At 49.6% G+C, this 20,332-nt stretch overlaps 1 long non-coding RNA gene across 1 annotated transcript in view; it reads right to left on the bottom strand.

The window, feature by feature from the left end:
* Window positions 1–558: 558 nt before the first annotated feature.
* Window positions 559–20,332, bottom strand: part of LOC136164431 (uncharacterized) — a 152,851-nt gene continuing 133,077 nt past the window's right edge. Inside the window, exons 4-7 of the long non-coding RNA XR_010662352.1 lie at window positions 15,968–16,080; window positions 13,898–13,967; window positions 12,331–12,476; window positions 559–8,245 (exon numbers count right to left, since the gene is read on the bottom strand). This is a non-coding gene — a long non-coding RNA (uncharacterized lncRNA). The remainder of the gene's footprint in view (window positions 8,246–12,330; window positions 12,477–13,897; window positions 13,968–15,967; window positions 16,081–20,332) is intronic.

Genomic DNA, 20,332 nt, shown 5'->3' on the forward strand with positions numbered 1-20,332 from the left:
TGAGAGAGGAACATCTTTTCAAGTATCTAAGGAGAGAACATTTTGAAAATGCTTATTTAGAAGTGTTTCTATCATAAGGTGATGTTATTCTGGAAAACTATGTAAATATGTCAACTATTAAAAATTCTATCTACACAGTTAAAGAAATAAGCTTGGACAATTTTCCAAACAAAGAGTGTAAGAAAATTTTGAATCAGTTTGCTAAAAATGTAAAAACAAAGCTTTCCAGTTATTTTGAAAATATAATAACCAGGAAAGGTGGAAATTTACTAGCTAAATGGTGTCAAAATAAATTGCACAATGGATGGATGGGAGTGAAATACAAATGTCATGATTTAATGGGTCCAGTGAATGATACATACCTATCATTTAGTGAAGTATGTCTTACAGCTATAGCCATTATGAATACCAAGACTCAAAATGTATAAACATTCATTTAGCAAATGATTCAGCAATCCCACTTCTAGGTATTTCCTCAAGAGAAATTGAAAACATGTGCACACAAATACCAGAATGCAAATGTTTATTTGTTTTATTCACAATTTATTCACAACAGTTTTATTCACAATTGCCCCAAGTGGAAACAACCCAAATGTTCATCAACTCTTAAATGGGTAAGCAAATTGTGGTGTGGAATACTACTGAGCAATAAAAGGAACATATTACTCATATACACAGCATGGATGAAACTCAAAAGCAATATGCTAAGTGAAAGAAGCCAGACACAAAAGATCACATTCTCTGATTCTAATTACGTGACATTCTGGGGGAAAAGGCCAACATACAGGGCAAGAAATCAGACCAGTGATTCCTAGGGGTTGGAAGAGGGGAGTGACTGAAAAAGTGCATAAAAGAACCTTGGGATGATGAAAATATTATACATCTTGACTGTGATGGTAGTTATATGCCTCTATATACATGTCAAAATGCATCAAGACATACCCTTGAAAAGTGAATTTTACCGTAGATAAATCATATTTTGATAAACCCAATGCTGAAAAAAGTGTTTAGCATATGTGCTCAGTCACTTCAGTCGTGTCTGGCTCTTTGCTTAGCATGTAATGTTACATAAACATTGAATAAAACAAATATTTTAAAGCATAGAAGAAATCTAGAAGTATACAACTGAAGGGAATTCCCTGATTCTCCATGGTTAGGACTCAGCATTTTCACTGCTGGGGCCCAGGTTCAGCTCTTGACCAGGGAACTAAGATCCCACAAGTCATGTGGCCAAAAATAAATAAAAGATAAAATGAGGACTTTTAAAAAAAGAAGTATTACAACCAAAATATTATCAGGGATAATCTCTAAGTGGTAAATTATTGTGATTTTTACTTTTTTATTTTGTTTTCTGTTTATAAAAATAAGCGGAAGTTTGAAAAATTGACTCTAACATTCACATCGATGTGCCAGGACCTAGAATCATCCAAACGACTTTTGAAATATGAAGCTGGAAAACACTATCTGATTTCAAAATTTTTTATTAAGGTTATGGACACGACTGAGCGACTGAACTGAACTGAACTATGGTAAATCAAGACAGTTTGATATTATTGGCATAAAGATAGGCATCAATGGAACAGAATCAGGAGACCAAAAATAGACCTTTATACTTAAAAAAAAAAACCCATCTTTATTGAGGTAGAATTGATCTATAAGTATTATCATTTACTTATGCGGAGAAGTGATTTTCAACAAAGGGACAGAGGCAATGCAATGCAAAAACGATGGTGTTTTAAAAAAATTCTGCTGATGCCCATAAGCAAAAAAGTAACCCTCTATCTACGCTTTGCACCAGACACAAAATATAATTCAAAATGGCCATAGACTTAAATGTAAAATTTAAAACAGTAAAACATCTAGAGGAAAGCCTTTATGACCATGGAGTAGGCAAAAATTTCTTAGCTATAGCACCAAAAGCATGACCCATAGAAGACTAAATTGATCAGTTGGACTTTATCCAAATTTATCCAAACAGACACTATTAAGAGAATGAAAAGAGGGGCCTTAGGCTTGGATAAAGTATTTGCAAATCATGTATCTGATAAAAGACTTGGATCCAGAGTATATAGAGAACTCTCAGAAAGTAATAGTAAGAAAACAACCTAATCAATAACAGATAAAGCACTTGAGATACCACTAAAAACCTGTTGGAATGGCTCAAATAGATTGACCCTATCAAGTTTTGGCATGGATATGGAGGAACTGGAACTTGGCACATATCTGGTGAAAATGTAAAATGGCACAGCCACCAACCACGTTGGAAAACTTTTCGGCAGTTTCTTAAAAAGTTACACATACACTTGATCCAGCCAGTCCACTCCTAGATTTACCCAGAGAAATGAAAGCATATTTTTCTGCAAACACTCATTCATGAATGCACATAGTAGCTTTATTTGTAATAACCAAATACTGGAAACAACCAAGGTCCATCTTCAGGTGATTGGATACACAAACTGTGGTATATCTGTATAATGGAATATTACTCAGTATTAAAATAAACTGACTATTTATATGTTATGTAACATAGATGTGTCTCAAAAATAATTACTATGCTGAGAGAAAGAAGTCAGACTAAAAAGAGTTCCCATGGACTTTCCAGGTGGTCCAGTGGTTAAAAATCCACCGCCAATGCAGGGGACACAGATTCAACCCCTGGTCTGTGAAGATCTCACACGCCGAGGGGCAACTGACTCCATGAGCCACAACTGCTGAGTCTGTGCGCTGGAGCCCGTGCCCTGGAACAAAGGAAGCCACTGCAATCAGAAGCCTGAACACGGCAACGAGAGAGCAGCCCTTGCTCGCCACAACTAGAGAAAGCCTGCACAACAACTTAGACTCAATACAGCCAAAAATAAATAAAATTATTAAAAAAAATAAACAGTACATCTGGCATGATACCATTTATATAAAATTCTAGAACATTAAAAAAAAAGCAAGTTGGTGATTGCCTGGGAACAGGTAGATGAGGGAGGGGTGGAAGAATTACATGGGAGGAAACATTTAGGGTGATGGAAATGTTCATTTTCTTGATGGTGGTGATGACTTCAAGAGTGTCTAAACAGGTCAAAACTTATATCACATTGTACACTTGAAGTATGTGTGCTTCACTATAGGTCAATTATATTTCAACAAAGCTATTAAAAATAAACAGATTACTTTTGTAACACAATACATTTCTTGAAGGACAGAAATAAGAGACTCAAGTCATTGTATTACATTATACACATCTTTTTGTGGTTAGTTACTGTGTGGCCCCACTTAATTATTCATATACTGTTTAGAAACTTTGTAATGTAGAGATTATGGGTATACCATTATGACTCCTGGGGTTTGGTTTTGTGGTCGGTTCTATAAAAATCTGTATATCAGGCCCATGGCCAGGAGCGTAATCCTCTTTTATAACATTGTTTCTGTGGGAAAAATTGAAATTGACTGGCATTACATTTTCATAGTTCCTTCCCTTTGCCCCCCGGCTCTCTCTTCTCAAATCCACCTTACACACAGTTGCCAGGCTTACTTTTTAAAAAAATTACATCATGTTACTTCCCTGTTAAACCCCTCAGTTTAGTTCAGTTGTTCAGTTGTGTCCGACTCTTTGCAACCCCATGGACTGCAGCATGCCAGGCTTCCCTGTCCATCACCAACTCCCAGACTTGCTCAAACTCATGTCCATCAGGTCAGTGATGCCATCCAATCATCTCATCCTCTGTCATCCCCTTCTCCTCCTCCCTTCAATCTTTACCAGTATCAGGGTCATTTCCAATGAATCAATTCTTTGCATCAGGTGGCAAAAGTATTGGAGCTTCAGCTTCAGCATCAGTCCTTCCAATGAATATTCAGGACTGATTTCCTTTAGGATTGGTTTGATCTCCTTGAAGTCTAAGGGACCCTCAAGCGTCTTCGCTAACATCACAGTTCAAAAGCATCAATTCTTTGGCGCTCAACGTTCTTTATGGTCCAACTCTCACATCCATACATGACAACTGGAAAAACCATAACTTTGACTAGATGGACCTTTGTTAGCAAAGTAATGTCTCTGCTTTTTAATATGCTGTCTAGGTTTGTCATAGTTTAAACCCCTCAGTGGATCCAAATGATAAACTCTCAGCTCTATAGCATGTTGTTCAAGGTCCTTCCTAACTGGCTCCATCTATGTCACCAGTCCCATCTCTCAGAACTGCCTGTGTTTATGCATCTGGACCAGGTGCTTTCACCACTTTGAGCCTTGCCTTATGCTGTCCAGCTGTCAGTATGGGCTTCCCTTTCACTTCACTTGTGCATCTAAAAAGTTCTCTCATCATTTAAGATGCATTTCAAATATTACCCCATTCTGAGAGCCTTCCCAGATTTTCCCAGAACAGAATTCATCTTTCATTTCACTCTCCTTAGCACCTTACACATACATCTGCTAGAACATCTATTCTATTGTATTGCAGTAATTTAAGTGCATCTGTATTACTTAGGTTAGCAGCTAAGATGGTATAACAAAAACAAAACCCCCAAATACCAGTGATTTGAGCAAGTTCATTTCTGTCTCACTTATAAGTCCCACCAGCATGCTGGCTCAGCTCCACAATGTTGAGGACCCTGGCTCCTTCTATCTTGTTGCTCCACCATCCTTAGGGTTTTGAATTCATGTGCATAGACCAACATACATGACACTCCAATACATCTACCTTCTGGCCATCAGGACAGAGAAAGGGGATGGAGAGGGTGTCTCCTGCCTTTCTTTGCTATGATTCACAACTCATATCATCACTGTATTCACATCCCTCTGGCCACATAAGGCTGCAGAGGGATCAGGGAAATGCAGTTTTATCCTGGGTGGCCACTTGCTTCACTATACATCAGGTGTTATATTATTAGACAGACAAGGGCAAAATGCATCTTGGGGCAAACTGGCACTCTGCCACAGTCCATACCTTTAGCCATCTTACTATCTGTGATCACCCTTTACACATGTAACATTGTCTTCCAAGACAAGTAACTTCAAACACCAGGCCATCTTGCACCCAACACCTCCGTCAGATCTGGAGATGGTTACCTGTGGTCTGGAGACCAACACAGTTAAAAGACACATCTGCCCCCCCACCCTCCTCCAACAGACAATGATGGAACAAGAACCACACACCACATTTTTAAAACAATTCTTAGGCGGAAAATAAAACGATGGGAACTACACAGATGGCCCCAGTCCACAGCAATTACCAACTCATGCTAGTCAGATGTTATAAAGACTCCTTGTCCTTCTGTTTTCTAGAAGTAACTCTTTTGTCCACTGTCCTCCTTGGCTCCCGGCTTTGCCCTCTGGGAGACTCTGGTCACCACCCTCCACAACCACATCTGAAGTGGGCATCGAAGAATACGCCTCTTTCAGGCTCCTGGACTTATTTACTTCCAGTCAGTTCCATGGGCAGGTAACTCAGCCAAAGGTCTTGTCCTGACAGAGTTTGTCAGGTTGAAAACTGGTTGTATTTTTTTTTACTGGCTTCCATGCTCTGCCCAGACCCCTCTCTCAGCTTCAAGGCTGCTATCTTCAGGCCATCTGAGACAATAGACCAGGGCGGAAAGGGAACACCCTTAATCTGATCTTGGCTGCTCAACTGGCTCCCGTAGTCTGGCAGAGACTTCTCACCTGGGAAAGCTTGAGAAAGGCTCAGGGCTGTAGTCCTCACTCCTACCAAGGCTGTGCAGAGCCAACTTTGGTCACACCTTCTATCTGGGGTACAGAAGCAGTTAGTGTTGACAACTCTTCGACATTCCAAGTTTCCAGACTCTCAGTCAATTTAGATGCAGGCAGCAGGCACGGTGCCCCCTTAGCAGAACTGCATTCCCTTCTGTCTCTGCTTGCAAACTGGCTGGGTCTAATCTGAGCTCATCTCTCCTTTCTAGGAATCTGCTGAATGCAGCAAGAAGCAGTCAGGACCCCCCAGGTCTCAAGTTCTCCTAGTGTTGCAGGCTCAGAGAGCATGGGATCTTCCTGTCAAGGTATTGACCGCAGATGACAATTTACTAAATCTTCTGCCAGAGCCTAACAAGGGTCACCAACTTTCCAGTCTGCATGTGTCCATCCCCCCTGACTGTGAAGCCAGTGCCACATATGTGAGGAATTTTTATGACAGTCCTCTACTGCCAAGCAGTCTTAAATCACATACGGGAAAGATTTTGGCGACTATAACCGAGAGACCAAATATAATAGCAGCTTCAACAAGATGGAAGTTGCTTTCTCTCTCGTGAGAGAATCCAAGCTGGTCTGATGGTTCTGCTCTGTGACATCATGAGGACTCTGGATTTCTTTTGCCTTGCTGCTTCCCTGTCCCAGGAGGATGATGCCATCCCTGTGGTCCCACATAGTTCACTCCCAATTTTCCACTCCAGGGAACAGGAAAAGGGAAACGGGCTGGGGAGTGTGCATTTCAGAATTTGTACACACCACTCTTATTCACCTCCCTTTGGTCATATGGCTATACTCAGTTGCAAGGAAGACTATGAAAAGCACTCTTTACTCTGGATGGCCATGTATCCAGATGAAAACTAGGGTGTTCTATCACAAACAGAGAGAAAGGGAGGGAGTGATGTAGTGCAGGGGTCTCCAACTTCTGGGATCTAATGCCTGATGATCTGAAGTGAAGAGCTGATGTAATAATAATAGAAATAAAGTACACAATAATGCAATACGCTTGAATCACCCTAAACCATCGTCTCACTCCTGGTCCACGGAAAAATTTTCTTCCACGAAACTAGCCCTGGTGCCAAAAAACTTGGGAACCACTGATGTATGGGACAATTAGTCATGTCCATCACAGCCTGTCTCCTCTTGAGAGAACTCTTTTTTTTCCCCCCAATTATTTTTATTAGTTGGAGGCTAATTACTTTACAAGATTGTAGTGGTTTTTGCCGTACATTGACATGAATCAGCCATGAATTTACATGTGTTCCACATCCTGAACCCCCCTCCCTCCTCCCTCCCCATTGGAAGGGCTGGGACCTGTCTCATCATCATCATCCTAGGCACAGCCAAGGGCCCAGCACAGGGTCAGTGACTACACATATTCAACATCAAATTCCCAACATCATAACCCGATCTCATGATGGCAGACCTCTGGGACATGATCATGATTAAAAGGCATCTTTGCTGATGTGTATACAGTCTTGAATTAGGATTCAGAATAAATATTTTGCCCTCTACCAAAGAAGAGACATCTTCACCAGTATAACCTGGGTGCCCCTAAGCTGCGTGCCTTCGAGTTCTCCAGCCCTGCGGAGTCACCTCCCGTGCTCAGAGGCCTCCCTGAGGTGGGTGGTTTGTCTCTCCCACTGCAGCGTGCCCCTCCAAGGGCGTTGCTCCTCATCGAGGTCCTTAGCCCTATGCTGGGAGTCCCCATTCAAAACCGCTTTTTTCTAAGCTGGTGCCAGCCTCCTCCCTCCTCCCTCCCAACCTACCAGGAACCCAAGGCTCAACGGCGTAGCAGATGTTTAAACATATTTAGGAATAATGGACAGTGATTTTAGCATCGTGTGGGAAGCACTTCAAATTCAAGGTCACACACTACTTTTTCAAGACGTGTCGATCTTTCCCTGCCCCAGGGAACTTCCCCTTGGCAGAATTCCTCTGTTGGTCCCCACTCTGCCCCACAATGTATTTTTCAAGCCTTCTCTCAACATCCAACATCTCTCTGTTCTCACTTGTTCCTGGGTTCTTTGAGCGCTCCCAGGAACTGCCCTCACAGTTTGTCAAAATTTCCCCCCTTGCTTCAGCTCAGCCACACCCCCTCCACACTGTGCTCACTGGTACTCTGCGTTCTAAATAAAGGTCCATCTCTGTTTCTCCAAGTAAAAGGGCCATCAACCCAGAGGTCAATCATGGCCTTTTCTAGTAGAAGGCAGAGGAGGCCACAGTCCATTGGAACTTCAGTCATTTTATTTCCTCCATGCTCTACGTACAAGATCTCATTCAACCCTCGAAACCCCTCTGTGAGGAGAGGTGAGACACTCGAGGTCCAGAGGTGTTAAGCCACGGCCCAAGGCCACACAGCAGGTGAGAGGCAGGGCTGGCCCACACGTTGGGCTCCAACGCCCCAGCCGGGGAAGCAGCCGGCATCACCATCTCGGCTCACCTCGTGTGCTGTGTGACGTGAGTCACATCTCCGCCGTGTACGGCTCCCAGGGGACGGTGCTCACTCTTTCTCCCAGATGCCTAGCCAGGTTGGGGCCACGGCAGCCTCGTGCAGGCCCGCCTGTCCTGCCAACGGAACGGGATGGTTGTTGTGAGGAAAACCACTGTGCAGAGGGCAGGCTGCCTAAAGGATGCTCTCTTAGGATGCACCCCACTCAGTAGTCCCCCCAAACACACCCCTTCAGACTCCAGGCTCAGGCTCCCTAATGCCCTGTCCCCACCCACTGGCAGGGCCAGGTCAGTCCCCACTGGGTGGGGGAGGTGGGGGCAACAGGTGGGAGGAGGAGGGCAGGGGAGGGGCCGGGGGTGGGGGCCGAATTGAATAGCTGCTTTCTTCTCAGAGGCTCCCGCCACCCGCAGTGGTCACTGATTAACCCTCCAGACCAGATAACCCCTGTATAGGAGGGAAAAAAATGTGTGTTTATCTTGGGTCATAAAACATCAATATTGACTTCTCACAGGTGAAGCCAAAGGGGGAGAGGAGGTGGGGTTGAGGAGGGGGTGGGACTTGTCACCCGTCCCTCTCGAGGCCTGAGACACACTTGCCTGACACCCAGGGGCCATTCCCTAAGGAGAATATTGGGTATCAAGGCCGCAGCAGCTAAAGAAGCTGGATCCCACCCCCTTCCACCTCAGAGTCATCCCTGCCTTTGCACCCTGCCCCTCAATTACTCTCCACTCTGCTGCTCAGGAGGCCTGTTCCCCTGCCTGCCCCCCTCCCCCATCCTGACCCCAGCAGATAAGACAGCGATCCAGGTCGTGGGTTGGAGTCAGCTCTGCTCTGCTGTTTCCCAACTCTGCAACGTGGACAGGGGATCGCCTTGAGGCCCAGTTTCCTCAGCTGTCACATGGGGGTAGTCACAGCACCCTGCTCACAGGGTTCCTTAGGATGACTGACCGAGGTCACTTATAAGAAGCACTTGGAGCTGCTGCTGCTGTAAACAGCATCATTTCCCCACCTTGTTCTCTCTTTCCTCTCCTCTCCCCTCCCTCCTGTAGCTTGAAGTAACCATCACCACGGACCTTCCTCCTGCTCTCGGCTGAGGCCACCCTGACGTGGCTTTGGGGTGGACAGTGCCGGACTCACTGAGGACCAGAGACCCCAGGTGGTCTGACCAGGGCTGTGGGTCTGTAACCCTCTTCCCTCTGGCCCAGGAGTCAACGCAAACATTCTCTCTGGATGGCATTTTTCATCAGAGGGCCTGAGGAAGGGGCCTATGGCCACACGATGTTTGGCAGAGGGCTGCCGGCTCTCAGAGTGTGGCTCTGTCCTCCTCAGGGAACCTCACACCTGCATCCCGGGGTCTTCTCTCCAGCTCCATCCCCTTTCTGAAAGGTGCTCCTCCTGCCTCTCGGCCCTCCCAGCCTGGGCTGGGCCCTTTCTGCCCCTCACTTCACTCTGGGCTCCGGAAGCAGTGCGGGAGGCATCGGGCTTCTTTGATCCTCACCCAAGGCCGGGATTCTCTCCTCCCCAGCCCCAGGTGAGCCTCACCTGATGCTGTGGGAGGCCAAGGCCCCAGCCCCGAGTGCCCTTCATCCAGGTGGCCGGAGGGGCCCTGTCCCTGGGCACCTGGTCAATTATTAACACTGAGCAAACTCAGCCCGGTGGGCCCCTCGGCAGGGTCAGGACCAGACAAAGGCCCTGCTGTCTCCCTGAGCCGCCATCTTGGTGGGGGGCTGCTGGCCGGCCGGTCACCCCACAGTGGCAACACCCCTGCCTCCAGCAGGGCGCTGAAGTGGCTGCCGCTCTGCAAGGAATTGGGTGGAGATGGGCCCTGGAAGAAGAGGACGAGGGGGTGGGGTTTGGCCACATGCCTGTTTTTAAGCCTCAGCTTCATATTTGTGAGCAAGCCTAGGATGGGGGCTGGGGAAGCAAGGGCCTGCCTCCGGGCTCCCCAGCTAGGCTGCTTCTGTAGCGTATGCCATGGGGCTGACGGAGGGGTGGTGACCTGCCTCTGAGAGCAGCTCTCTGCCCCCTCCTCTCCCCCTTCATCCCCCCATCTTCCTTCATTTGGAAATGTGCCGAGTGTCTTCTGTGTGGCAGAAGGGTCCCCCTTCTCTCCCCTTGCCCCAAACTTCTGCTCCTTCCCAATGCCTTTGCTTGCACTCTTCCATAATCTGGGAAACCCTTTTTCTTTTTCCCTCTAAATCTCTTCCTCCCCCAAGAAGTCCTGCTTGCTCAACCTAATCCCTGGTTCCCTCACACTGAGGCTGTCATCTCATTGGGCCTGGGGCCCCTCCCCAGCTGCACCGTAAGGCCCTTAGTGACCAGGAGCCAAGACTCCGCTTTCCCCCACCACAGGCAACGAGCATATTAGCAGATTTATCAGCAATGTCACCTTCAGCCACAAATCAAGCAATAAGTTACTTTCTTGCAGAACAGCAACTTGGGAGACAACTTTTACATTCGTCAGAAGATTCCAGATGCACAGCAGGGCCCAGAGTCAGCTTGCCAGCCCAGATCCCCTCCAGCTGACTCCCTTTGGTCTTTCTGACACAGGCATCCTTGCTGACATAGGCACCCTCTGGGTGCCGCCCCCACCCCCCCCCCCACAACTCCATGCATCTCCAGCACCAGTTGATATCCACTCTGCCACAAATGAGCTGCCCCACCCAGGGAAGGAAGAAGTGGGGAGAGAAGGAGGGGTTCTTTAGGCTTCCCTTCTTGGCTAAAGACCTCGAGGGTAGGAGGTACAGGACTGGTTGTCAGCGGGAGGTTCACCATACTGAAAACTGACGTATTTTGTCCTTCATTCATTCAGAGCAAATGCTCTCTCTACCCTGCCTCTCCTGCCACTATTGAATGTTCCTGGTAGCCTCCTGGTAACCCCCTCCCCGAGTTAGGGGCACTGAGCCCCTCCTGAGGACATAAGAGGTGACCAGCCCTAGGGGGAGCCACTCAGGGAAGACCCCATGGTGACCATCCCATTGGCAAATGTCTCTCCTCTGGCTGGGCCTAGAGTTCCCGTATCCTGTGATGATGCCTCCAAGTGAACCAGCTCACAGACAGTGACCCTAGTTGAAGGCAGAAATGGAGGGGAGAGGGACAGAGGGGACGGGCAGGAAGAGCCTGGGAATGAAACCCAGACAGTGGGGAGGAGTGAACGGAACAGGCCCTCTGGGAGGGAGACAGAACTGGGGGGCCTCCAGAGAGAGTGACTCCTGGCCCCTCCCACTCTCAGGCAGGGATTGCTGGCCACGCCTTAGGCCCCTGTCACCAATTCCAGCACGATGGCGCCATCTGCTGTGAGGAGTGAGCAGACCGCTTATTCCATTAAGGGGTTTGAGAATTCGGGGTGAGGGTAACTCCTATCTTGGGCTTCCCAGGTGGCTAAGTGGTAAGGAATCCATCTGCCAGTGCAGAAGCCGCAGGAGATACAAGTTCGATCCCTAGGTGGGGAAGATTTCCTGGAGGAAGAAATGACAACCCACTCCAGGGTTCTTGCCCGGAGAATTCCATGGACAAAGGAGCCCGGCAGGCTATAGTCCAGAGGGTCGCAAAGAGCCAGACACGACTAGGCGACTAAGCATGCAACTCCCATCTCGTGAATCTCAGGGATCGCAGCTTCTGTTCTGGGCTCTGGGAAATAGCCTTCAGTGTGGGGTCATCTCCCATGACCCCCAGACACCTCGCAGGTGGCCAGATTCTCTCTCCTCACTTTCCAGGTCCCCACAGATAGGGCTGGAACCCTGCCACACCTCTCCCCTGTGGTTGGACCTCTCCTGACTCTCTGACTCCAGGACAGCATCTCCTTCCCTCTGGCTGTCCTATGGTTACAGTTCCCGAGGGGCCTCCCCACCCCAACTTTTCCCAACTCACAGTTCCTCACCACCTTTCAGCTAAAGTTTGGGTTGGATCAAACTGAGCATGCCCCCCCCACCCACCCCGGGAAGAGGGCGGCGGGCTGGGGGAGGGGGTTGGCTGGGTCAGTGTTGGGGCTGGGCTGGAGATCTCCGAGGTGAGCTGAGACAGCTCGGGCTGTGGTCCCGGCTGTCGCTCAGTCTATAGGCAGGGCTGGGGGCTCTTCAGCCTTCTAAAGGCCTCTTGGGTTCCTTCTCTCCTTCCCTCCCTCTGCTGCTTCTCCCGCACCCACAACCTGGGTTGGTGCCCTATCCGCCTGGACTTGCCCTCTCCAGATCCCCATCCTTACTGCCAGGACAATCTTTCCAAACTTCCAAGTGATAACTTCCTGATGTTGTTCAGTCGTGTCCTGCTCTCTGCGAGTTCATGGACTGCAGCACGCCAGGATCCCTTCGTGCCTCTGCTTAAATTCCTTCATCATCTCCCTGTTGTCTTCTGGAAGAAATCCAAACCACCCCATCAGGCAGGCAGGGCCACACGCCCTCTGGCCCCTCCAGCTTCATCTCTCAACACCCTTCCATTCATCCTGCTACGGCCACGCCAGGGGCGCCTTGTGGTCTACCACATCTGGACGCTTCCCTTGCCTAGAACACCTTCCCTTTGCTGGGCTTACTCCTCCCCTTCATGAAGCAGCTCAGACCTCACCTCCTGTGAGAAGCCTTTCCTGACAGTACCCCAACCCTCCCTAAGAAGGTGAGCTCCTAATATATTATACAAACAACCCTCAACCTCACCAAGGATGGGGACCTGGTCTTTGTAGCAAGTAGATATGCAGGGATGAATGGATGGCTGAACAAATGAATGCATCTGTGGCCAGGGGTGACAACCAGAAAAATGGCATACTGATCACCAGAGGACCATGTGACCCTCTGGGTCTTCTGCCCTCCCTTACCCACTGAGCCCTGTCCCTCACTTGACAATCCGCCTCCTTGTGTCACGTCTAAGCCCTTCAGGGTCCTACCCTACCTCACCCCCAGAAACCCCCTGGCAGCCTCTCTCTGGTCTCAGAGTGCCCTCCTCCACACACCCTTGGTTGTCCGGTAAGCAAGAATCAGCCCCCTCACTCAGCCAGGCCTCTGCAGTTTTCTCCTTCTGACCAGTCCACAGGTACAAGGCCTCCTTCCACAAGGAAGAATTACTGGGATCAAGGAAAGGAAGCAGGGTTTTTCTGCCCGTTCCCAGGAAGCCTCCTGCTGCCTGATCGCGCAGTTCACATGGTCCTCAGAAAGCTCATATCACTTCACTTGGAACTCAGACATCATGTTTTGCAATAGGGAAATTTCATCTATTCTGCAATGCCATACCATTTTTGAGAGCAAGGACCACATGGGAAAGTGAGACTTCTAAGGCAAGGCTGTCATAAAAAGGCATTGTTCTTTCAGATGACTTACTCTGGATGAAACCACCATCATGTCATGAGGATATCCAAGCAGCCCTAGAAAGGGATCCATGAGGTGAAGAACTGAGAACCTCTGCCCACAGCCAGCACCAGCTTGTCAGGTGGATCTTAGAATCACGTCCTCCAGCCCCAGTCAAGCCTTCAGATGACCACAGTCTAGGCCAGCATCCTGACTGTAACTTAATGAGAGATCCTGAGCCAGAAACCCCCTGCTAAACTGCTTCCAAGTTTCTAATCCCCAGGAAGCATGAATTTCAGCTAAATTTTGGACTAATTTATTATAGAGCAATAGATAATTAATACAGATTTGACAATTTTATGATTCTCAACTCCTGACCACAAGAAAGCACACGGTGAGAGTCAAGGAAAGGGCTGATGACTAGAATTGAAAGTACACAGGTGCCCCAGCAAACATGTATAGACATGATTATTGCAGAGCTGAGTCACATGTACCTACCCAGATGGGTCAAACCAGAATCATTCTTCATTTTTCTCGTACTCTTTTCATCTTGATCTGATCATTCCTACTATTGACAAGCCGGGGAAAAAAGAAAAGAAGAAGAAAAAAAAAAAAAAAAAACCAACCTTTAAATTGCTCCTTAGACATATCTCCATTTCCAAACATTTAGCTCGGTCTCTTTTGTATAAAATTGCTGAGTTTTCCAAGATTTTCTCATCCCTTCCCCTTCTCCTAGCCAACATAATTTCCTGGTACAGGGAGATGTTTATTGACCTCATGGTGGTGGGAAGAGGGAGTTGAAGTTCTGAGTGGAGTCCTCTGCATGTTTATACACACACACAGGTGGGACAGGACTAGAGCCTCCTGGTCCCTGGGGCTCGCTGGTAGGGGTGAGCCTGGAGAGGAGTGATGCTGAAGCATGTGGTGCCTGCTCAGGGCTGGTGGTACAGATTTGGCCTCTGTGGTCCCCGGGACTTGGGACCACCTGACCGCATTCTTCCCAACCAAGCAGTGTGCCATGAAGCTGTCTCCCAGACGACTTTCCCCAGCCATTTCAAACCACCTCCCGGGTGGCATAATATTGCTTTGGCAGCATCTAGAATCGCTGCTTTGCACGGAGGGATGTCACTAAAGTTTCCTCCCCTGCTGTAATCTGAGTCAAGCCCTACCCACCCCTCGCAGCAGGATTTTCCCTCACACCTAACTGGGGTTTCTCCCACACAAGCCTCTGAGGTTGAAGACTGGTGTTGCCTTCTTTGGATTCCCCTTTCCTGGTCCCATTGCCATTAGCAGCAGCTTCTCTGCAGCCTGTCTGCCTCAACCTTGCTTGAAGCCCCCTCCACTTCATGGGGCATAAGCTTCACCTCTAGCTGGTAGATTTCCATGGCTTAAATGCCTCCTGCCCCTCGAGGCTTCTGGACGCAGTCCCCTCTGCTGGGCTCCAGACCCCTCCGTCAGCTGCTCTGAGACTCCACTCTCTGATCTCCCAGCGGCTCTTCCCACTCAGCCTGTCCCAAACTGACTCGTCCTGTTCCTTAAACTACCTGCTTCTCTTTCCCCAAACCCACATGCATCTGGTCCTCTCTGCTCCCTAAACAGCTCTCCTCTCTCCCTCCCTCTCCCACTGCACTGAGTCAGCCCTCAAGTTCTGCTTCCCATCTGGGTCTCCGCTCTCCACTACCCTCCCAGCCCTTCATGGTGACTGCAGGACTATTCTTAGGGCAAGTTCGGTCTTAAGCCCTCAAGCTTAAACTCCTTCCCGAACTTCCCGGTGCTCACAGGACAACACCCTTGGCAGAGCGGCACGCTGCGCCCTGATGCAGCCTACCCTGACCCTTCTGCTCTGATGTTTATGAGTTGCTTCACGGGTCCCAGACAGGCCTGGCTCTCTCTAGACTTCCCTGTCACACGTGTTGCTGGAATGCTCATTCCCTTGAGTGCCTGCTGAACTGCTCATTTTTCAAGATCCTGCTTGAGTCACATCCCCTGGGAAGGCATCCTGAGTCAGAGTTAATCACGCCCTTCTCCTGTTACCATGGAACCTTATTCAGGTTTCCCCTTGGGTGCCTCTCCCATCCTCCACCCTGCAGCCTGGCCATAGCACCACCACCTCCCACCTGGACTGTTGCAAGTATCTCCCGACCCAGCCCACTGCCTTTGCCCTCGCCTCTTCCAGGCTACTGTGGACACAACAATCCAAGTGGCCCTCTGGAAAAACCAGTCAATAAACATCTCCCAGCTCAAAACTCTCCAGCACCTCCCATCTCACTCACCGTAAAAGCTAAAACCCTACAGTGGCCTCTGAGATCTCCTGGCCTGGTCCTCCTTACCTTTGGACCTCCATCCCTGCTCCCCTTTCCCTCTTCGCCCCAGACACACTGGCTTTCTTGCTGCTCCTGGACACTCGAGGTCCTTTCCTGCCCCTGGGCCTTTGCATATCCCCCAGAAACCCACTCTCATCTCCCCTATCAGCTTCAAGTCTTTGTTCCAGTCTCACCTTCTCAGGGAAGCCCACCCTCCCAGGCTTGTGAACACTGCGACCAGCCTCTGGCTCCTGATCCCCCTTACCTGCTCCATCTTCCTTTCTTACAGCACATCGAAGAACTGATGCTTTCGAACTGTGGAGCTGGAGAAGACTCTTGAGGGCCCCTTGGACAGCAAGGAGATCAAACCAGTCAATCCTGAAGGAAATTAACCCTGAATAATCATTGGAAGGACTGATGCTGAAGCTGAAGCTTCAATACTTTGGCCACCTGATGCAAAGAGCCAACCCATTGGAAAAGACCCTGAGGCTGGGAAAGATTGAAAGCAGGGGGAGAAGGGGACAACAGAGGACAGGATGGTCGAATGGCAACATCAGCTCAATGGACATGAGTTTGAGCAAATTCTGGGAGATGGTGAAGGACAGGGAAGCCTGGAGTGCTGCAGTCCATGGGGTTGCAGAGTCAGACATGCCTTAGCGAATGAACAACAATGATAGCCACTTTTCACCTTCTAAACATATTAATTAACTTAATTTAAAAAAATTTTTATAGCCTGTCTCCCCTTCCAAAACTATCTGGTTTGTTTACTCATAGATTCAATGAGCCTAAAATATTGCTGACACATGGTATACACGCAATAATGAATGCATGAATCAATTAATCAAAGCTATTTATTGGTGGGCTGCCTCAGTAGCCAGTGAGGCCCTAGAAATGGAATCCATGCCCAATCACCTCTGGACCCTCAGGGCTTAGCCCACTGCCCTGGCCACAGCGGCTGTGCAAGAACCGTTTATTCAATGAATGGATAGCTGTATGGAGGGATGAATAAAACTAGGCCCTGCCCTTTTGGCTGAGGGAGAAAAGCAGGGACCTGAGCCCTCCACACAAACGTCCAGTTTTTTCCTGGGTTCCTCCTGCGCCCTGATCTCCCGCATCATCCCAGAGGGTCCTGCCTCAGCCCTTTCCCCTCAGGCCCAGGCCTCACTGGCTGTTTGTTTAGAAGGAGTTGATAAGTTTACCTCCACCCAGGTAAGGCTGTCCGAATACCATCTAAGACCGGATGCTTTCCTAGAAAGGTGATACATTGCAACCAGAGACAATCCCTTAAGCCAGAGGACTGGAGCAAAGCGGTCAAACACCAGGTGTTCCAGGCTGTAAAAGGCTTCCGGGGCCTGGGCCATGGCTCAAACTGGGCAGCGGGGTGGAGGCCGCTGTGGCCTCTGTACGGGGTGCCCTGACCTTCCCGGGTGTCCTCCTGAGGTCTGGGACTTGGTGCAGGGCTCAGCCCTGAGCTGAGAAGCAGACACTGCACGCCCCACACAGAGTGAGGGCGAGAAGGCCCCGCAGCCAAGGCCCCCCTCCCCACCCCTCGCCCCTCCAGTCTCACGCTCCTGCTACTATCTCAGGGGTACCAAGGAGGTAAGGGGTGGGGGTAAGACTCGGCGCCCCACCCCCCAGGCCTGGGATGGACCCCCGACGACGTGGGCCTTGGGGGTTTCCGGCTGTTTTTGTAGCCACAATCACGTGTTCCTTCGTGTAACCTGAGCCTCCAACATGGCATGAGCCTGCACCCCAGCTCCTGAAACACATCTGCTTCTCATTTCCGCCCCAGGAAAATGGCCCAATTTCCATGAGTCGCTGGCCCAAGCCCAGGCTGGAGCCTCTCCTCGGCCAGCCCCACCCAGCTGGGTTCCATTACTGGGGAGGGGGGCAGAGGCTGAGGGAACATTAGAGGTAGTGGGTGTATCATGGAGCTGGCAGGGTTGGGGGGGCGGGCAGGAGGCCAGAGCGCTTGGGGTGTCTCTGTCAAGACCTTGCAGTGTGTCCTTGGGGAGTCCCCAACCTCTCTGAGCCTCAGTTTTCTCACCTTTCTCATGAATAACACATGTGTTACTCTACTGATGGACATCTTATGAGGACTTGGGGACCAGGATGATTCTTTAGGATGAAAACAATGGAATTTTCCCCCAAACCAAACTGAAAATAGATTGGCCTGGAAACAGAACCAGTGGAGCTGGCACATGTAAGGAAACTGCTGAGGACCCAGAGCCTCTTCCCTACCTGATTGGGCCCTCCCCTGGGCAGTTTGATGCAGTTTGGGCCTAAGTCCTCCTCTGGCAGGCTAATCCCAGCTCTCAGTTCTTGGTCTACCAGCATTTTTTAAGCACCTAGGATGTGTCAGGCCCTAGGTGGGCAGGGGTCAAGAGACCAAAGCGATGAACACAACTTAAGCTTCTTGTCAGGGAACTTCGAAGTAAATAAATACAGTCCAACGCAGCAGAGTGCAGGGGATATGAATGGAATGAGGCCAGAGGCTGGAAGTAACACATTCTATTTCTAGTCATGAAGTGGAGATCCTTGACTTTTAAGATGTTCTTAACTTGATTTTTTTTTTTCTAATAAAACCTACAGCAAACTCCATCCTCCTTCCAACAAAGACCAGGACCTTAGAAAGCGCCCCCCAGACACCTCCCACCCTTCACATTCTGAATCCCAAATGGGCTCTCTCTGTGGGAGCTTGTCAGGGACTCCACAAAGCGAGGTCTCACCTCTCACACCACCTCCCCTCCAGGCCTCTGGTGTCATCCTGCTACCTTCACCCCCACGGGCCATGGGGGGGCCTCACCCCCACCATACCACGTGCTTCTTGGTCAGAGGGCGGAGCCTGAGCTGGAAGCCATAGAGGGCTGGTGGAGGCAGAGAAGGGCAATGGCACGAGACCCTTGGCTTTGCCCCCCATGCCCAGTCACGAGCGGCAGGACAAGAGCACCTCGTGCAGCTTCGGGGGACACTGTGCGGTCCTCATCCCCCCCACCATGGGCTTCCCTGGCAGCTCAGACAGTAAAGAATCTGCCTGCAATGAAAAAGACCCGGGTTCGATCCCTGGGTTGGGAAGATCCCCTGGGGAAGGGAATGGTTACCCACTCCAGCGTTTTTGCCTGGAGAATTCCACGGACAGAGGAGCCTGGTGGGCTACAGTCCATGTGGTCCCAAATAGTTAGACACGACTGAGCGACTTTCATCTCGCCCACAGGCCCCTGAACTAAACCAACACCTTGGAGGCCATTTTGTAGATGAGGACCCCGAGGAACGGAGAGGATCAGTAACTTGCTCAAGAACAAACTGGTTGGTCTGGAACCTCATCTCTCTGACCCCAGGGTCTGTGATCTTTGCGCCAGCTTGTCACTACTCTTGAGCACCTAGGTTAAAAAACCTAGTTCTGATACTCACCAGGAATGTGACCTCGGGCAAGTCTTCAAAGTCTCAATTTTCAAAATATGTTTTTTAATAAATCAGCTTTATTGAGGGATAATTTACACACAAAAAACACAGATTAAGTGCGTTTGACTCCCCTGAGCTTGATGACTCTTGACAAACGTATACATGCATGTCACAATCAAGATACAGAACATTTCCCTTCCTGCAGGAAGCCCCTCCTTCTGCAAAAGGGTCAAATAAGAGTACCTGTCTTCTGGCATGTCAGGAAGGTCAAATGAGGTAACACTGACAAGATACTTAGCAAGGCTCCAGGTAAGTACTCCGTAAACATGCATTGCTTTTATGACTGCATCTTGCCTCCCTGGCTCCCCCTTGAGGCTGGGGCAGGGATGGGGCAGGTGCGGCCATGGTGTCTCTGAAGCCTTTTCCTCCCCAGTGTGAAGGCATCAGCCCATCTAACAGAAGACTTGGGAGACTCAAAATCTCTGTCTTCCTCCAGGAGCCCCAAGGGGCTGAGTGCAGAGAAATGGGCCGGCTTCTGCCCTCAGGCTGGCCCAGAACATAGGTCCTCTGTTCTCCTGAGACCGTCCCATGTCTGTCTCCAGCATTGGAGGCAGGGCCAGCTTCATGAGTTGGCAAGCTGTCAGTCACTCAGGACTCCATGCTCAGAAAGCCCTGTACTTGGTTTAACATTCTGATGTCACCTTCTTGCAATCTTCAATCATTTTTGAATAAGGGACCTTGCGTTTTTATTTTACACTGGGCCCTGCAAATTATGTAGCAGGGGGTGGTGGTGGTGAGGTGGGTGAGCTGGCTGGTTTCCTCACTAGAGAAAGTGACGCCATCACTCTATGCATGTGCACACACACACACGTGCACACACACGCGCGCGCACACGCACGCACGCACAGTCATCACATGCAGCCACATACTCATTCAGCACTTTCTCCATGCCTTCTCTATCACTCCCCACAGAGGGGCAACAGGAAGGCCTGGGTCACACTGAGCCCTCAGCCACCAGGAGGCACCCACGGAATCTGGCAGCCTGCTCGGCCTGGAAACCCCCATGGGGACAGTGCCTGCTCATAGGCCCTGCTGGCCAGGCCATCTGAATTCCCATCCTCTGACGGTCCTCTCCAGCCGCCTCCTCCCAACTCCGCAGCTCAAGTGTGAAACCACAGCTGGGTGCCTGCCAAGGGGGCTTGGGTTTCATCACACTCAACTTCCCACA

This window comes from Muntiacus reevesi, chromosome 3 (assembly GCF_963930625.1).
Source record: "Muntiacus reevesi chromosome 3, mMunRee1.1, whole genome shotgun sequence".
Taxonomy (NCBI): Eukaryota; Metazoa; Chordata; class Mammalia; order Artiodactyla; family Cervidae; genus Muntiacus; species Muntiacus reevesi.